This window comes from Felis catus, chromosome D1, assembly GCF_018350175.1.
Source record: "Felis catus isolate Fca126 chromosome D1, F.catus_Fca126_mat1.0, whole genome shotgun sequence".
NCBI classification, from domain to species: Eukaryota; Metazoa; Chordata; class Mammalia; order Carnivora; family Felidae; genus Felis; species Felis catus.
In genome coordinates this window covers 50,235,748-50,253,737 of record NC_058377.1, presented here as the reverse complement: position 1 = coordinate 50,253,737, position 17,990 = coordinate 50,235,748, and the positions used below count along the sequence as shown (strand labels likewise).

Below are 17,990 nucleotides of genomic sequence, written 5' to 3'. Positions count from 1 at the left end.
CTAGTTCCAACCACATTGTTGCAAATGGCAATATTTCATTCTTTCATTCTTCCAAGTAGTATTCCATTGTATGTGTATATATATGTGTGTATGTATGTCATACATACATCTTCTTTAAAAACTATAGAAAGCTTATGAAAGAAATGGAAGAAGACACAAGGAAATGGAAAAATATTCCATGCTTATGGATTGGAAAAATATTATTACAATGTCTTTACTAAGCAATCTACACATTCAATGCAATCCATATCAAAATAACACCAGCATTCTTCACAGAACTAGAACAAACAATCCTAAAATTTGTGTGGAACCAGAAAAAACCTGAATGGCCAAAGTAATGTTAAGGAAATAAACCAAAGCTGGAGTCATCACAATTCCAGACTTTAAGCTGTATTACAAAGCTATAATAATCAAGACAGTGTGGTACTGGCACAAAAACAGATCTATGGAACAGAATAGAGAATCCAGAAATGGACCCACAGATATATGGCCAACTAATCTTCAACAAAGCAGGAAAGAATATCCAATGGAAAAAAGACAGTCTTTTCAGCAAATGGTTCTGGAAAAACCAGACAGTGACATGCAAAAGAATGAAACTGGACCACTATCTTACACCACACACAAAATTAAATGCAAAACGGATTAAAGCCCTAAATCTGAGACAGGAAACCATCAAAATCCTACAGGTGAAAACAGGCAACAACCTCTGACCTCAGCTGCAGGAACTTCTTATTAGACAAGTCTCTGGAGGCAAGGGAAATAAAAGCAAAAATGAACTATTGGGACTTCATCAAGATAAAAAGCTGCACAGTGAAGGAAACAATCAACAAAATTAAAAGGTCACTGACGGAGTGGGAGAAGATATTTGTAAATTACATAATAGATAAAGGGTTAGTATCCAAAATCTATAAGGAACTTGTCAAACTCAACACTCAAAAAACCATCTTTTTTTTATTGATGGTAACATATATGTTTTCAATATTCTTAAATGTATCGAGACATTTTTGTGGCCTGTCATGGGTTCATTTTGCTGTGGACAACTGATTATTTTGATACAATTATTCTATCAACTGCTGAAGAAAGGATGTCAAAATCTCCAGCAAGGATTGTGAAACTGTTTATTTTTCCTTTTAGTTCTGTAAATTTTTGCCTCATGAATGCCAAAATTGTTTTGTAAGGTACATACACTTTTACAATTGTTATATCTTCCTGATAAGAATTTTCTCTTTTATCATTATATCTCCCTTGGCCTCTGGTACGATATGTTATTTCAAGAGCCTATTATATGAGATAACACAGCCACTTCAGCCTTCTTAAGCTTATTATTTTCAAAGTATATCTTTTTTCTTTTAATTAACCTATTGCATCTTTGTGTTTAAAATGTATTTCTTGTGGGTAGCATATAATTAGGTCTTGCTTTTTTATCCATTGACAATCTCTACTGGAGTTCTTAGTTCATTACTGCCCAGTGTATTTTGATACGGTTTGATTTATGCATGGTTTTCTATTTTTTAATCTGTTTTCTTTGTTGTGTTGCTGTTGTTCCATTGCTACTACCTTCCTACCTTATTTTTTAGTTGTTGTTTTTTTTTTTGAGTATAGTTGACATACAATGTTACTTGGTTTCAAGTAACTTGGTTTCATATAACATAGTGATTCAACTTCTCTATGTATTATGATACTTTCACAAGTGCTACTTTACTTTGCATTTAATGATTTTTTTTTATTTTAATGTATCTATTGCCTTTGGCTATACTTCTTTGTATTATCTTATAATGGTTGTTGTGGAGATTATATTATACATACTTAACTTTTTACACTCCACATAGAGTTAATTTTGTATCATTTTACATCAAATGTAGAAAACTAACATAAAGTTAAATTTACAACCTCTTTGTCTTTTCTGTTATAAAGTTTGTATGTGTTACATATTTTATAAGTCAACAATACAATGTTGTCAATTTTATGCAATTATATATCAAGAAATTAAAGTCTTTCATATTTATTTGTATATTTACCATTTCCAGTATCCTCAAACTCTTCTTAAAAAGACGTGTTTCCAACTACCATAATTTTCCTTCAGTCTGAAGAAACTCTTCTGACATCACCTTTGGTGCTAGACTAATGGCAATAAATTCTCTTAGTTTTCTTTTATCTGAAATTGTATTTATTTGCTTCATTCTTAAGAATATTATCAATGATATTTTCTAGAATCACTTTTATTATTTTCTTTCTCTCAGTCATTTAAAGATAGTTTCCCACTATCTTAGGGGACCCATTGATTCTGATGAGAAGTCAGTCATCATTTGATCCATTGTTCCTCTGTATACAATATGTAATTTTTTTCCTCTGTAATTTGTTTTCAAAAAGTTCGTTATATTTTATTTTTATTAGTTTTTACAGTTATTTTATTTTTGTATTTACTATGACAGATTCACTGTGTTTCTTGTGTGCCCTTCATCAAAAATACTGAATTATTAGCTGTTCTTTCTTCAGGTATTGTTTATCTCATTCTATCCTCTCTTTCTAGAATTCCTCTTTACATCTAAGTTAGAGCTGAGACATGTCCTACCTGGGCCTAATGCTTTATTCATTTGTTTTCAACTGTTTGGTCTGTTCTTCATATTACATACTTTTTATTATTACAGTTTTAAATTCACTGAATTTTTGCCATCTCCATTCTTATTAATCCCATCCAGGGATTGCATTTTGCTTCAGATACTATATGTTTCAGTTCTCTTTGATTCTTTTATGATAGTTTTTGTTTCTCTGCTTAAATTTCCTATCTTCTCATTCAATATTTTCTTTTACATCTCTGAGTATAGTTATAATAGCAGGTGTATTTGATTGCAAGGGCTGCTGTAATAAAGTGCCACAAACTGGGTGGCTTAAACAACAAAAATGTATTGTCTCACAGTTCAAGGTGTCAAGAGGATTAGTTCCTTCTAAGGGCTACAGGGAAGAATCTGCTCTGTGTCTGTCTCCTGGTTTCTGGTGCTTTGCTGTCATCTTAGGCATTTTTTTTTTTGGCTTATAGATGAATCACCCCAGTCTCTGCCTTCATGTTCACATGGTGTTTTCCCTTTGTATGCCTGTCTGTTCAAATTTCCCCTTTTTGTAAGACATCAGTTAGATTAGATTAGGGCCCACACTAACGATATCATTTTAACTTGATTATTTCTAAAAAGACCCTATTTCCAAATAAGTCACATTTTGAGGTTCTGTGTATGACGACTTCAATATATCTTTCTCAAGGGAATGCAATTCAATCTTTAACAGCTGGTTTGAAATCCTTGTCTACTAATTACGGTATCTAGGTCATCTTGGAGCATTGATTGGTTATTTTTTTTTCCTCTGCAGAATAAATAATATTTTCTATGTTTTAATATGTCAGGTGATTTCATAATTATGAATAATATGAATTATGAATAATAATAGTATGCTCCAGTTCTATTTTCTGAAGGGTGTTATTGGGTGTGTGTCTATGTTTGTGTGTTTGTGTATGTTTTAGAACCAATTAACTTGGCTGAACTCAACTGCAAATTCTGCCTACTTTTTTGTAGGCAATTTTTCTTATTTTAGCCTTAACGAGGATTCTCAGAGTCTGCTGTACACAGATATGATTCAAGGGTCAGCCAGAGATTTGTGTAGTTTAAACACCAAATTGTGGTCACCTCTCTCTGGTTATCTCCTTTCCAGGATCCCCCTCACTTTCTATTAGCTATGGTTGCCCTGAACTCTGCCCTCTGGGTTTGTTTTTTGTTTTTTGTTTTTTTTTCCAAGCAAATAATGAAACACATTTATTTATATTCTGTAACACAGATAATAAAACATAATATAGGAGGCCTGAAGTGAATATAAAATGTCAAAACTAACAGCATAATCTTATAATCAGCCTCCAATCCAATTATTACTCTTAGGGGTTTTTTTTACATTTATTTATTTATTTATTTATTTATTATTTAATTTTTTTTTCGATATATGAAATTTATTATCAAATTGGTTTCCATACAACACCCAGTGCTCATCCCAAAAGGTGCCCTCTTCAATACCCATCACCCACCCTCCTCTCCCTCCCACCCCCCATCAACCCTCAGTTTGTTCTCAGTTTTTAAGAGTCTCCCATGCTTTGGCTCTCTCCCACTCTAACCTCTTTTTTTTTTCCTTCCCCTCCCCCATGGGTTTCTGTTAAGTTTCTCAGGATCCACATAAGAGTGAAACCACATGGTATCTGTCTTTTTCTGAATGGCTTATTTCACTTAGCATCACACTCTCCGGTTCCATCCACGTTGCTACAAAGGTCTGCCCTCTGGTTTTGACACCAATAAGACTATAGGTTTTCACTGTCCCACATGGAACAGAATGAGGCAAGCTTTCAAGCTAAAAGCCACAAAAATGTGAAATTCACCTAGTGCTGTCCCCTTCTGCCAAGGGTGGGCACTCTTCTAGTATGCCTCTGCTTTTGGTTGCTCTACAATTCTTTCACAAGTTTTTTTTTCCTTTTATAAAATATTTTTTTTCCAGAGTTAATACTTATTATCTATGGAGGGTCGATGTAAAAGTATGTACTGGTTTTACCAGAATCCTGCATAATATGTGAATAGCAGAATCGAAGCAGGATTCTGTATTTGTACTAAAAAAAAAAGTATTTCAATGTATTATTGCTTTGTATCAAAATCCTCCAAAACTCAATGACTAATATCAGAAGGGACCTATACCCATTTATTTGGGTAAAATGTCCAAATAGTTGGCAAGACCCAGAGAAGAAATTCTCATATAGTATATTTAAGCCAGTAGTATCTAGACATCCTCAAGAGTAAAATCCATCATCATCATCATGGTATTTCCACTGTAATCTCTTGTATGACCTGTATTTAGAAGACTAAAAAGAGTGACTTTTCATTTGCCTTTATTGAAGTAGCTCCTTGACATTATCTTGAGAGTTCTACATACCTACACCCTACAATCTTTGTAAATTAGTAAATTTATAAATATGGCTTTTCTCTGCTATCTCAAAGTAGAGTGTTCCAAGTGAAACATTTTGTAAGCCAAAATGGCATAAAGTGAAGAAGCAATTACTAGTAATTCATATGGAAAAATTTTTTTGAAAATTCCTAGACCCCCAGAATAACCTCTCTTAGGTTTTTCTGATACCTTAGGACACACCTTGCTAAAGGATGCACATAGTAAACAGAGATAAAACACGGGGGTTCACAGACAGCTCAAAGCTAGGACAGATTGAGGCTGAGATGCTGACTGTAGTTCCCAGGGAAGGAGCTTGGTGGTGCCTTTCTCAGTGTTCAGAGTGTGTGCTGACTGTGTAACAACCAGCTGCAAAACTAACACGAAACGCTAGTTTTGCTTTCCGTCTTTTTTCATAAAAGTGAAAATCCTATTTAGATTCCTTTGTTAGCAAAAACTGATACTGATGTAAGTCTTTCATAAAAGCAAAGTGATGTAACATGAAATTTCAAAAAGCGAGGGATACCTGCAGATTATTTTTCAGGCTCTCTCCTTTACCTCAAATTATATTTATGTTGAGTGTAATGAGTTCCTTGGCATAACTTCAAATTTCAACCACAGTTTTCAACATTTACTAAGGTTTTATCTCTCCCTTGTCAGCAATATTTCATAAATAAAACATTTTTACAACCTTAGGAGAATTTATAAGTATATAAGGAAAAGGAGAGAACAACTCAGCTGCATTGAGATGTGATAGACTAACATCATTCACTATCTTAGTAATTCACAGCCCAGCATTCAGGTTTATGCTTCAGCAAGGGAACAAATTGCCATTGTAGCACTTATCAAGTATTGCAATTGCATGATTTCTTTTCTGTATCTTCTACTAGAATATAAACTAAACTGTCATTTCATCTCTGTTACCTAACACAGTAGGCCTTTATTAATATTTGTTCAATGAATTAATAAAAAGATAAAGCTAAGAATACTAAAATATCACTGAATTTACATGTCAAAATAAAGCCTCTGCTTTTAACAGTAGTTGTTATGATACAATATATACATGAAGAGGTGAGTGGGTATGTGTTTGGGAGTATGAGCATAATTATAAACATATACATGTATATGAATAATTTTACAAGCCATAAATGTCTTGGATGACTACATTTTCTAAGGCATGAGTTTCCTGTACCCTAAAAACTACTCATGCTTGTGTGATAACCTTTGACATTTTCCTGATATGCCCATACTTTAGCTTTTCTCTTGATATAACCTAAAAAAGGAAGATACTCCCAAGCTGGGTTTTACAGAGAACTCAATGAACTCTAAATATTCTGAGGTCTAATCTCAGACAGCTGATGAAAACTAAGCCCCTGACCAAAGACATACCATCCACCAATCCACCACCACAAGGATACTTTTCTTCAAGTGCAACTCCCATGATATCACCTCCTTGCTTAGACCACTCATTTGTTCCCCACTGTCTAACATACACAATCCAAACTTCTTAAATACCCTTCTCTTTTGGCCCGGTCTTCTCCTTCCACCCATTCACTAGCTAAGTGACCTCTTAAAGGTACTTACCTTCTCGGAACTTCATTGTCTACTTTCATAAGTGGATATACTAACATTTGTATCAAATATGAAATATGTATCAATGTGAAACCACACTAGGTATTTAATCAATGACAGCTGTTAATTTAATTACTATAATGTATCTTAGCTTCTCCTCTCACAAAGAAATATGAATTATAAGCCATTTCTCCAAAATATGCCCTCTACCCTTGGCACAATTATTAAAATTTAGACCACTGGTAATGACAGAATTTCTTGTGGGGTTAGAACAATTCTATATCTATATTGTCCAAAATGATAGCATTGTGTGGCTATTGAGCATTTGTAATGTACTTTGTGTAACTGAGAAAGCAAATTTTTTATTTTATTTAATATTAACTCATTTAAATTCAAATAGCCACATGTGGTTACTAGCCACCATATTAGACAACACAAATCTCTATTTCCCTTAAAAGACTATATGATCACCTGTAGAGAACTGTGATTCTTTCTTAAGATACCCTATTTCTTCAACCTTAGTGAACTACTATTTGATAATTTCTACTAAGAATCTTTGTTTTTGTTATTGTTTATTTGTATATGAGTTTTTTGGTGGGAGGATGTTGTCCATTTTTCTCCTTCTCAGATGGACTGAATTATTTTTTCTTTCTCAATATTTTGTACAGATCTCCATCAAAATTTCTTGGACTGTGGTGAAATTATTTGTTTACTTTCATAATTCATTAAGTTTTTGCAGATAGTGTTTGAATTTTTGAAAAAAGGCTTACATTTGGTAAAAACTCAAAAAAGACAGGTATAAGGGAGTAATAAAGTGAGAGAGATAAAAGGGAGAGCTCAGGTAGACTGGCATAAAAAATGTGCCATGGAGGAGGTAGCTCTAAAAATTGTATTCACTCACAACTGTATTAAATCAACATTGCTAATTAGGTTCTCAATTTTGAAGAACCACTACCTAATATTTTCCCTAAGGATCTCATCAAAACAACAATAATCAATAGGGAACTGAGTATAATGACACCTTGTTTGGGTTGATGGAGAGCTTGATTATAAGGAAACAAGTGATCAATAGAAAATAAGAAACCCTTATCACTGTTATTTAAAAGCCTCTACTCATAACACAGGTAACATTTCGTACTTCTCAGGAGGCCCTCATTCAGCCTGTCACACACACACACACACACACACACACACACACACACACACACAAAATCATTGAAACAGTGGACACAGTCTGTGTGGCATTTTACAACTGTACCTTTTTTACCTAAACTTTCTGGAACTAAATTTCTGTAAGCTTATTTATCCCCTCAGGGAAAGACAACTCTACAAAGCCATTCTTGTGCCATAGAAAATTCTGGGATTAATAAACTTTCTCCCGAAACCCAATCTATAGTAGTAATGTAACACGTAACTATTATGTTCAAATTATTACTCACTGAGCCCTAACCCAAGACAATAGCTATAAAGTCTCTCTAAAAATCTCCATAGCAATTAACTCACATAATTAAGTTTAGGTATAGATATGAGATGAACACCAGTAGGCAAAATTGGTTGGAAGGATTCACTCTCTGGCAATAATGACTAGATACATGTCCAGAAATGGCACAGTGGTATGTTTATTTTTAAAATATTTTTATTCACTATACATTACGCATAGGCTTAAACTAGGCATTGGGGTCACAGAGGAGAACAAGACACAGTTCTTGACCTTAAAGAGCTCATAGGCTAGTGTGAAAAATGAAGTGAAAATTTAAATACAATATGATAAATACAACAATGTGGGATGAGGGGTGGAGGCAGTCATAAGACATTTCTGAAAATATGAAAAAGGTAAAATTGAAAGGATACTTAGGGGTTACTCAGTGAAGTGTATGTTTGTATCAGTACTGGGATAGGACAGGAGGTGGCAATGCTACAGTGCTTTGAATACAGTGTTCTTTCCAGAGGGAATAATACGTGCAAAGTCTTAGCCGATGACACTCAACTAGGCATAAGGAATAAAATATAGATAAGAAAGATATTGTTCCGGGAGCTCTCAATCTGTGTCTTCCTTAAAAACAGATGAATTAAACCATGACAAGCTGAGTTCTATAAGAGGGAATGTATAAAGTTCATTAATGGTCTAACACTTCCTGGAAAGTCAAGAAAAGATTTACAGAAGAAGGTAATATTTGATTTGAATCTTCAACCTTCAAATGCCTTGTTCCCAAACAGATTCTTTTAGAAGCTAGGCAGAGACCTTAATGATTCTAGTACACAAGTATCTTAAAATCATTTTAGAGTAATGTGAAAATTAATATGTGTTTCCAAAGTACATCTGTTGAAAAGGGGGGAAAAAAAGCAAAGTTTACTGTTGAACCAAGAGAGTATAGAACGAAGTGAAGGATTCCTGTTGATGTTTGCATTAAAAATGAAAATTGTGCAATCATAGAAATATCAAATATCATAGGATCAGAAGTCAAATAATGACCCTATGCATTCCCTGAGTCATTTGGTTAATATTTAATGCATGACAACTCCAATACAGGTATTTTGAACACAGGGAAATAGACACATAGGTTATAAAGATAACACCTTCCCTCAAGGCTGACATAGCTAGCAGAGGGGACAGTCATGAAAATATATGAAGTACAATCAGATGAATAAGTGCTGTGAGAGGGTATGCACAGAAGACTGAGAGGAACTCAGCCAAACTTTCTGGGAGGCAGAGGAGCAGAGTTGGGCAACTAGGTCAGAGAGAGTTTTCTATAGGAGACAGTGTTACAAAAGAACTTACAGTCCTGCAGGTAGCAGGTCACCAAATTAAGAATTGTAAAATAAATGAAGAAATCCATCATTTACTGTAGTCAACATTCATTCTGGTATCTGGTGTGAATATGGAGTCAGGAAGCCAGTGATAAAGGTCCAGGTATGTAATAATATAATCAAGGCTCTGCCTGAAGCAGGTATCTTTTGACCTTCCTTTTCTTGAAGGTGATGGACAAGTTAACTCTGACAGTCAATGACAGATGGTGAAAGCAAAGCCTGAGGCAATGAAAGTCAACTCATATTTATTTGCCTGAATAATCCCACTGTTTCTCTGGAACCCTGCAGAAATGACAATTCAAAGACATTTCAATTTCTGGTGTTCAATGTTTTCCGAGGACTAACTATAGAACAAGATATTGCTTAATTGGGGGGAGTCTAAGATATCTGTGTAAGTGTAATTGGAAATCCGTAGAGACCCCGCACAAAATGAGAAAATGACCTTAAGTTGCTATTTACCCAAGACAAATAGTTCAGTTCAGGGACTGCTTTGGGCTAATGTAAGAATATGCTAAGACACTGACTTCTTCTTGAACCATGGACTGAACATCACCTTTTAACCTAGAGAAAAATAATCTGTCCAAAAGTCATTTCATTTGAACTACAAATAATTAAATATAAGCTTATGTTGCAACAAAGAAACCAATATCTTTGGTTGTACATTCATTTTAACATACATCTTTAGAGCCATTCAATGACAAAGATATTATTAGGCCCATTTTCTAGATGTACAAATAAGAAAAATAAGCCTCTGATAGATACAATGACTTGTCCAAGAACCTATAGATATGAAATGACAGAACCAAGGTTTAAATAAAAAACTTTCTCCATCCAAAATCCAAATTGCTCGTCTAGTTCAAAAGTCATCCTCCCAAAGAACAAAATCACCACTGATAACGTTTTTATGGAACAGGGATTGGGAGGAGAATCATAAATCACCAGCTTGTCTCCTTAAGAAGTGGTTGGTAGTAAATTGAGAAAAATTAAATTAGCAAAACTATGTTAAAGATTTAAAAATATAATGTTACTTAAAAAGAAAATGCTATCTGTGGTGCCTAGGTGGCTCAGTTGGTTAAGCATCTGACTTCAGCTCAGGTGAGTTTGAGCTCCATCTTGGGCTCTCTGCTGTCAGCACAGAGTCCACTTTGGATCCTCTGTCCCCCTCTCTCTGCCCCTCACCCACTCGTGCACACATGCTCTCTCTCTCTCTCTCTTTCAAAAATAAAAGATAAACATTAAAAAAAAGTAACGTTATCTGGGCAACTGCATCCCCAAAATATTGTTGTTTGGACCTCAGAAAATGTAGGCTATTTCAATAAAAATTAAAATAATGAAAATCAAAGGAAAGCCATGTATCTCTTGGAAAGACAATCTAAAATAATATTCTATAGGGGTGCCTGGTGGCTCAGTCAGTTAAGCATCCGACTTTGGCTCAGGTCATGATCTCACAGCTTGTGAGTTAGAGGCTCATGTCAGGGTCTGTGCTGAAAGCTCAGAGCCTGGAGCCTGATTCGGATTCTGGATTCTGTTTCTCCCTTTCTCTGCCCCTCCCCTGCTCGCACTTGGTCTCTCAAAAATGAATAAACCTTAAAAAAATTAAAAACGAAATTAAAAAAAACAAAATAATATTCTATAAATGGAATGGATATGCTAATATTTAATTCAAAGAACTTTTTTTTTTTTTTGGTGGCAAGTTCTGTGTTTTAATTCAAGTTAGTTAACATACAGTGTAGCATTGTTTTCAGAAGTAGAACCTAGTGGTTCATCACTTAACTATAACACCCAGTGCTCATCCCGACAAGTGTTCCCCTTAATGCCCATCAACCACTCAGCCCATTCCCCCACCCACCTCTCCTCTAGTAATACCCAGTCTGTTCTTCTGCAAGGGACTTTTTAAAAACCCAAACTTGCTTAATCTTTGCAGTATTTGATTCACTAACCACTTTTTTTTTACTTGGAAGACTCTCCTTTCTTTGTGACATTCCTTTTTCTCTTCTTACCTTCTAGACTATTCTTTGTTAGTGTCTTTTTATGGATCTCCTCTGCCTTTTTCTCTTCCTTAAGTATAGGTATTCTCCTTAATTCTTTCTTAACCTATTGCTCATTTTCCCACATATGATTTTGTTAACTAAGTACTTCTGTCAAAATTTTAATTTAAAAAGACATGCTACTGTAATCAAAATTCTTATCTCCAATAAAAGGCCAGAATTCCAGTCCCTCCCTCTGACTCATCAATCTGTACTCTTTCCAGTGCCACATTTTTGTCCAGGTAAAATAATAGTAGGTTGAGAATTCCAAGTGGGGTTCCTAAAACTGCACTGGATTATTGGTATGTGACTGCAAACTTAGAAACCAAACAAGACCAAGTATGAGATGAGGGCCTCCAACATGAATTCATGAGCCTAGACAGAGTTGGTAGAGTTTGAACCGCCTTCCTCTTCTTACTCATGTACCCATCCTCAGCTTTGGCTTGTCTACTTTAAAACAGAGCTATGGTTTCTCTTCCAAGCAATTCCTTATCTCCCCTTAGATTTGCAAAGACTAAAGCAAAATGCAGCTGTTGAACACATTTCCCTTTGCTTAGCCTATGTCTCTAATTCCCCATTCTCATTTTTCAGCAAACCAATTTTCTCCTTACCGTCTGTCTCCCACAAATACATTTGAGAAATCCTTTCTTGCTGATTGAATTAGGCCCTGAAAATTAATACTGTTTTTTTTTCTTTCACTTCCACTTATCTCTTAAATTTTTTTTCAGCTTACTTGCTTTTGAATCTCCCCAATTATTCTCATTACTGAAGAGTGGTGGTTTTCTTTTAAGGCATTGTGTTTTCTAGGGCTTCTTTGTGGGGAGTGGCAGACAGAAAGTTATCTTCTTAATGGTTTTATCATCCAGTATTAATGTTTTTAACAAAAATTCATTAGTTTTGCACTTTAATTTCAGTGCCCTCAGCCCTGCCATAATTCAATACATATCCTACTAATACACTTTTATTTATTCATTCAAAATCCACTTACTGAAACTATAATGTGTTACAAACTGTATTATATCTTAGAGATGTTAAGATAAACTGCACAAGAAAACTTTTTCATGAGGCTTAGAATGTTGAGAAAAAATATCTGGTGAATAGATAACTGTAGGATGAATAATAGGTGTATTTATTATTAATAAAATAATATAGGTGATCAGATGAGAGTATAACTAAGAGAAGCACTTGGGCAGAGATGATATCCCTCAAAATCCTGCTTCATATGGAGCTTTCTGCACAGACCAAAGGGAAAGGTGTATTTAAGGTAGAAGAAACAGCATTCTAAAGGCCACGTGTGGTTACAGTGGATGCGTTAGTAGTGTCTGTCAAAACAACCCATTCTCCTCTGGCAAATATCTTCCCCACCTATGATATTGACACAAGTGTGAACTCCTAGAGCCAACTTTGTACTCCATGACCCAGATCATACTCTTGGCCATAATTCCTAAACTGGTTAAACTAAATTAGGTTACAGTGGATGCTTTAGTAGTGTCTGTCAAAACAACCCATTCTCCTCTGGCAAATATCTTCCCCACCTATGATATTGACACAAGTGTGAACTCCTAGAGCCAACTTTGTACTCCATGACCCAGATCATACTCTTGGCCATAATTCCTGAACCGGTTAAACTAAATTAGGCAAATATAAGTTCTTTTCCAAATAAATTTGATGGGAATCTTAAGAAAGTCCTAACACTCTCCCTATATGGCTGTAAGTTTAACACAAGAAATAAGTAACTCTGAAATAGCATCTGTGTCCCACTATGTGGCCTGAGGTTATAGAAGGAGAAAAAAATGAACTAGACACAGACAGGAAAGCAGAAGATGGAAGTACACATCCTGACCACCTTCCAAATATGCATTTCAGTCCTGTGAAGCCCAGTTGTAATCAAGCTCAAAGGTTCTGGGAGATGCACCTATGTCCTTCTAATAAACTTCCCCTTTTTGGCTTAATAAGGCCTAAGCTGAGTTCAATGCTGTAGCTAAAGAGTCCTTACTAATCCAGGTATTAAAAATTTGAGCCAACCATTTGAAGCTCACAGTGGCCAAAGCTAGAACACAGGGAGCAACAAAATAAATAATGTAGTACTGGATTGTAACTCAAAATATAAAATAAATATCCCTCAGACCATCCTGATATAAACACATGAATAAATAACTATACAAGTAGATAAGAAAGAAAAATGTGTTAAAAGAGATGAATTACCCTTACAGAGGAATACCTAATAATATATGTTGATATTGTTACCTCCAGGAGGCAGAGCTCAATCTTCCTGTCACCCCTAAATGTAGGCTGACTTAATGAGTCAATTCCAAAGAATATAGAAAGGAAAAACTTGTAACATTATAGTGCAGAAACCTGGCAAACAAAGAGATCAAGCTTAATATCACAGTGATAGTCATATTGATAGCATGTTCCCCCTGATATAATGTGATGAGAAGAGCATTTCACTTCCATGGCATTCTTCTTAAAAATCCATAACTCCAGTATAACTATACAGTAGAAACATCAAAAAACCCAAATGACGGACATTCTACAAATGCCTGACTCTTAATTCCTCAAAATTCTCAAGATCATAAAAAACAAAAACAAGGAAAATCTGAGCGACTGTTACATACCAGAGGAGAATAAGGAGACATGATGATTACATGCAATGTGGTATCCTAGACAGGAACCTGGAACAGAATAAAAAAGAACATTAGGGTAGAAAATAGTGAAATCCTCATTAGGCATAGGGTTTAATTATTAGTAATGTACCAATATTTGTTTCTTAATTTTGACATCTACCATGGTAATGCAAGATGCTAAGAATAGGAAAAAACAGGTGGAGGTATACGTAAACCCTATTCTATCTTTGCAGATTTTCTATAAATCTAAGATCATTCTAAAGTAAAAAGTTTTTTTTATAAAAGATTATTCCAAAATAAAATGGATTTAAGAATGGCTAGAGTGCAGGATTCATATAAGGGCAAGGCAGCAAACAATGAGATCAAAGTAAGTGAACACCTAATTTAAGACAATTGTTTTCCCCATACAAGACAATGAGAGTTCAACAAAGGATTAAACTATCAAATCTGTCTTTTAGAAACAGCTAGTGTCTTTACAGAAGATATATGTGAAGGGAGGCAAGGCATGGGAAAGAGAGCACAGTTGTGGGGACATTTCAAAGTCCAGGTAAAAGATTTTGAGAACATAAATTAGGGCATCTTTGTTGATACCACACTACCCACTAAAACCAAGGTCCACATAAAAGCCCATTCACTCAACCAGACATGTGTAAAGTCACAAAAGCAATTTCCAAAGGCCAGCGAGACACCTGATATATGGGGCCAGATCCTGGCTCTGAAACTGTATTATTGGTCTGAGATCATTAAGGAGGTTTAATTTTCTTTATTGATTTTGAAGAAGCACTTCAATTCACCTTTAAATATTCTTCTCTTCTTCCCCTTTACATTATAAAATTTCCATCAAAGGTCCTTAGGGCTTTCCACACGTTCCTTCAAAATCAACTTCCTTTAATGTTTCTTCCACTTAGCATTTAAAGTCTAATAATATTGCGGTCACTGCCATTCCCCAAAGTCTAGCCCATTATCATAGTTGGCTTTTTTCCTAGGATGTGTTTAGAATAGCAACTGGCCACAGCTAGGAGGAGCAGTCAAGACCCCCAGTGTGAATCTAAGAAATCCAGCCCTGTTCTCAAACTTTCGCTTCTGTAGTTGGTTCCTAGGTGTTCTGATCAATATCTGAGTAATTAAAATTTCTCATGATCAAAGTTCTGACCTTTGCATTGGCCCTGCTTATCAGTAAAAACATGTCTTGATCTCACTGTCGGTAGCTGCCTGGAGGTTTGTACAGCAATTTCTCTAAGCCCCTGCCTCCCTCCCCTGTCCTTGACTTTGGTTCAAGCTGTGTTTGCTGCATCAGCCAAAACCACGTTGTAAATGCCCTTGGCTGCTTCAGCTAATCCTCAACCAGCACCACCTCCTTTCCTTCTGCTGTAATGCTCCCCAAACACTTTCTCAACTACCATTTAAAATCGCCTGATATTTTGCTGGTTCAGCCCTGTGTCTGGTTGGTTTTCCTTTTATGAATCCTTAAAAATGTGGAATTGAAATCCAGTAATCCAATTTTATATGCTCTGGGTATTTGTAAAGAAAATGTGTTCTTTTCTTTGGCAACACAGACAGGGACACATCTTTCTTCATGGTGAGCATCGTCATCACTCTGAGTCTCCACCTCCCCATCCATAAAAAAATCAACATTCCCTTCAATGCTGAAATCTCTTTGATAACTTAGCTAAGGTTATTGTATAGTCTTGGTTATACTGACCCAATAATTGCCTACAAAAAGGCTCCTATCACCAGGTACTGAAGAAGATGACAGGAATAAAGCAGCACATCAGAGAGATATGATCACTGCCATCATGGGTCTTAAATTTCAGTGGTGGATAAAAACAAGTAAATGGGAAATTGAAATAAAAGTTACAGTTAAACAAAGGCTTGTCCACAGCTAACATATAAGAACTATACTGATATATAAGAACTGTCAACCCAGGACAGATATTTAGAGACCAGAGAAATTTATAAACTAAACCAAATTCCCATCTTTATTGAAATCCAAGAAAACCACTGCTATCCTATCAAAAAAAAAAAAAAAAAGAGGGCCAATCACTCATCGGGTTCTGAGGATCTAGATCTCAGGGACATTGAGAACATCCCTACAGTCCAGTCCGCTTTCTACATTGGATTTTTATGTTCAAAGTCCAAAACTACTTCTCTAGCCACTTTCTCAATCCAAGGCATAAAAGAAAAATATAAAACCTTCAGCAGTTCAGAATTTTTTAGAGAACTAAAATCACCACCAATAATTTTTCCTTCCAAGTGCCAAGTACTGTGCTGGTACATCTATCAGATTTCAAGCCAAGTTATCCCATATAGATGCAAAGAGCTGCTTCAGATAAGTGGGGCTGCTCCAATCTTCAACTAATTTAGTCTTCAAAAATACCTACTGATAGTAAGAAAATTGAGGATAGTTAAATTTCAGAATCTAGCCATGTAATATGGTCAACTTGCAAATTCAGGACAAACCAAAATGTTCAAAAAAAAAAAAATGAATGGATGTTGTTTGAAGTAAGTGTGGTCCACAACATAGAATGTTATAGACAGAGAAGACCTAGTAGTTTATTGGTCATTCATCTAACCTAGAGGAGAGAGTTAAGACTAAAAAATTTAACCAACTTGCTCAATGTTGCATAAATGAAAAATCCCAGACTAAAATCATTGTATCTTTGAATCTCAGGTTTTAAAGAACAATAAAAATAAGACTAGCTCATAGATTTATTGAATTTGTTGATGTGTATTAGGTTCAAGATACTCCCCTAAGGCTGTCCCTACCTACCTCATTGCATTGTGATAGATATTAAATGTATAGTAAGTGTGAAAAGTAGTATAAAGTGTTTGACACTTAACAACTTAAATCATTATAATAGTAACTGGAATATGTAAATCATTACATGCTCCCCCACTTCTATCAAGGTGCCATAACACAAAATTTCCTGAAAATATTTACTAAATGAACTAGTAACACAAAGAGAATACAAAAATTGACCACAGAAATAACTTTTTGAGCTGTCTATTCATATCTTCTTATTTTGTTTGCCCCTTATTTCAGTGTAATTGAGCAGACATTTTATTTGCCTCTACTTTTCATTCAGCATGAAATAGCATACAGAAGCATAATAAATAATATATAGCTACATAATCATATCAAAGTAGAGTATGCATCAAAGCCTAAAGAAGAGACTGTTCAAGATTTTGCATAATCATATGCATCAGAGATAAAGAATATGAGATAGCTGTGTTGGGAAAGAAAGGCAGAAATTTGTTCATATAATGTTGTATTCTATTTTACTAACCATGTACTTTTACATGGAATAAAATCATAGGATGTTAGATTTAGAAACAAGATGAGACATCAGATAAACCAGTTCCATCAGTTTTTGAGATGAGTTTTGGAGCAGTATATTTTTCATCTTCAAATGGATACCAAATCATCCAAGAGTTAACAAAAGTCAGACTGCCTCCAAATACAGTGTTTGAGAATACTACCAGGACATGATTGAGTTTACATCTTCATAATTTTTTACAAATCAAGACTGTAACTGCTATGACTTCCAAAACTGTAAAGGCTAGATTGGGAAATATATCCCCCCCAAAAGCAAAAAATATGCACTTAAAATTATAATAACCTAATAACAATGGCAAACATTTATTGTGCTTCCTCTATGCAGACACTGAGCCAAGTTTTCTATAAGGTAATTGCTCAGTTAATCTTCACATTAAAACTCAATGAAATGAGTAACATTAATATCAGTATGTTATAGATGTGAAAACTAAATCAACCAGAGGTTAAATAAATTGCTTAAAATCAAATGGCTAGTAACTGGCTAGAGAGTCCACATTTATTACATTGATTGCAAGAATTTTAATCCCAGTCATTCTTACACTAACAAGGTCTACTGCTTATTGGTAATTAGTCCATGCCATCATTTTCTTCTTTCTTCCTTCTACAATTAAGGAAGAGAGCCTCTTCATGAACAAGACTAGCATCTCCTCCTGTACC

At 35.0% G+C, this 17,990-nt stretch overlaps 1 long non-coding RNA gene across 1 annotated transcript in view; it reads right to left on the bottom strand.

Annotated features, from left to right (window-relative positions):
* Positions 1-15,965, bottom strand: part of LOC123380463 — a 218,884-nt gene extending 202,919 nt beyond the window's left edge. The window contains exon 1 of the long non-coding RNA XR_006586261.1: positions 13,988-15,965. This is a non-coding gene — a long non-coding RNA (uncharacterized LOC123380463). The remainder of the gene's footprint in view (positions 1-13,987) is intronic.
* Positions 15,966-17,990: the final 2,025 nt, after the last annotated feature.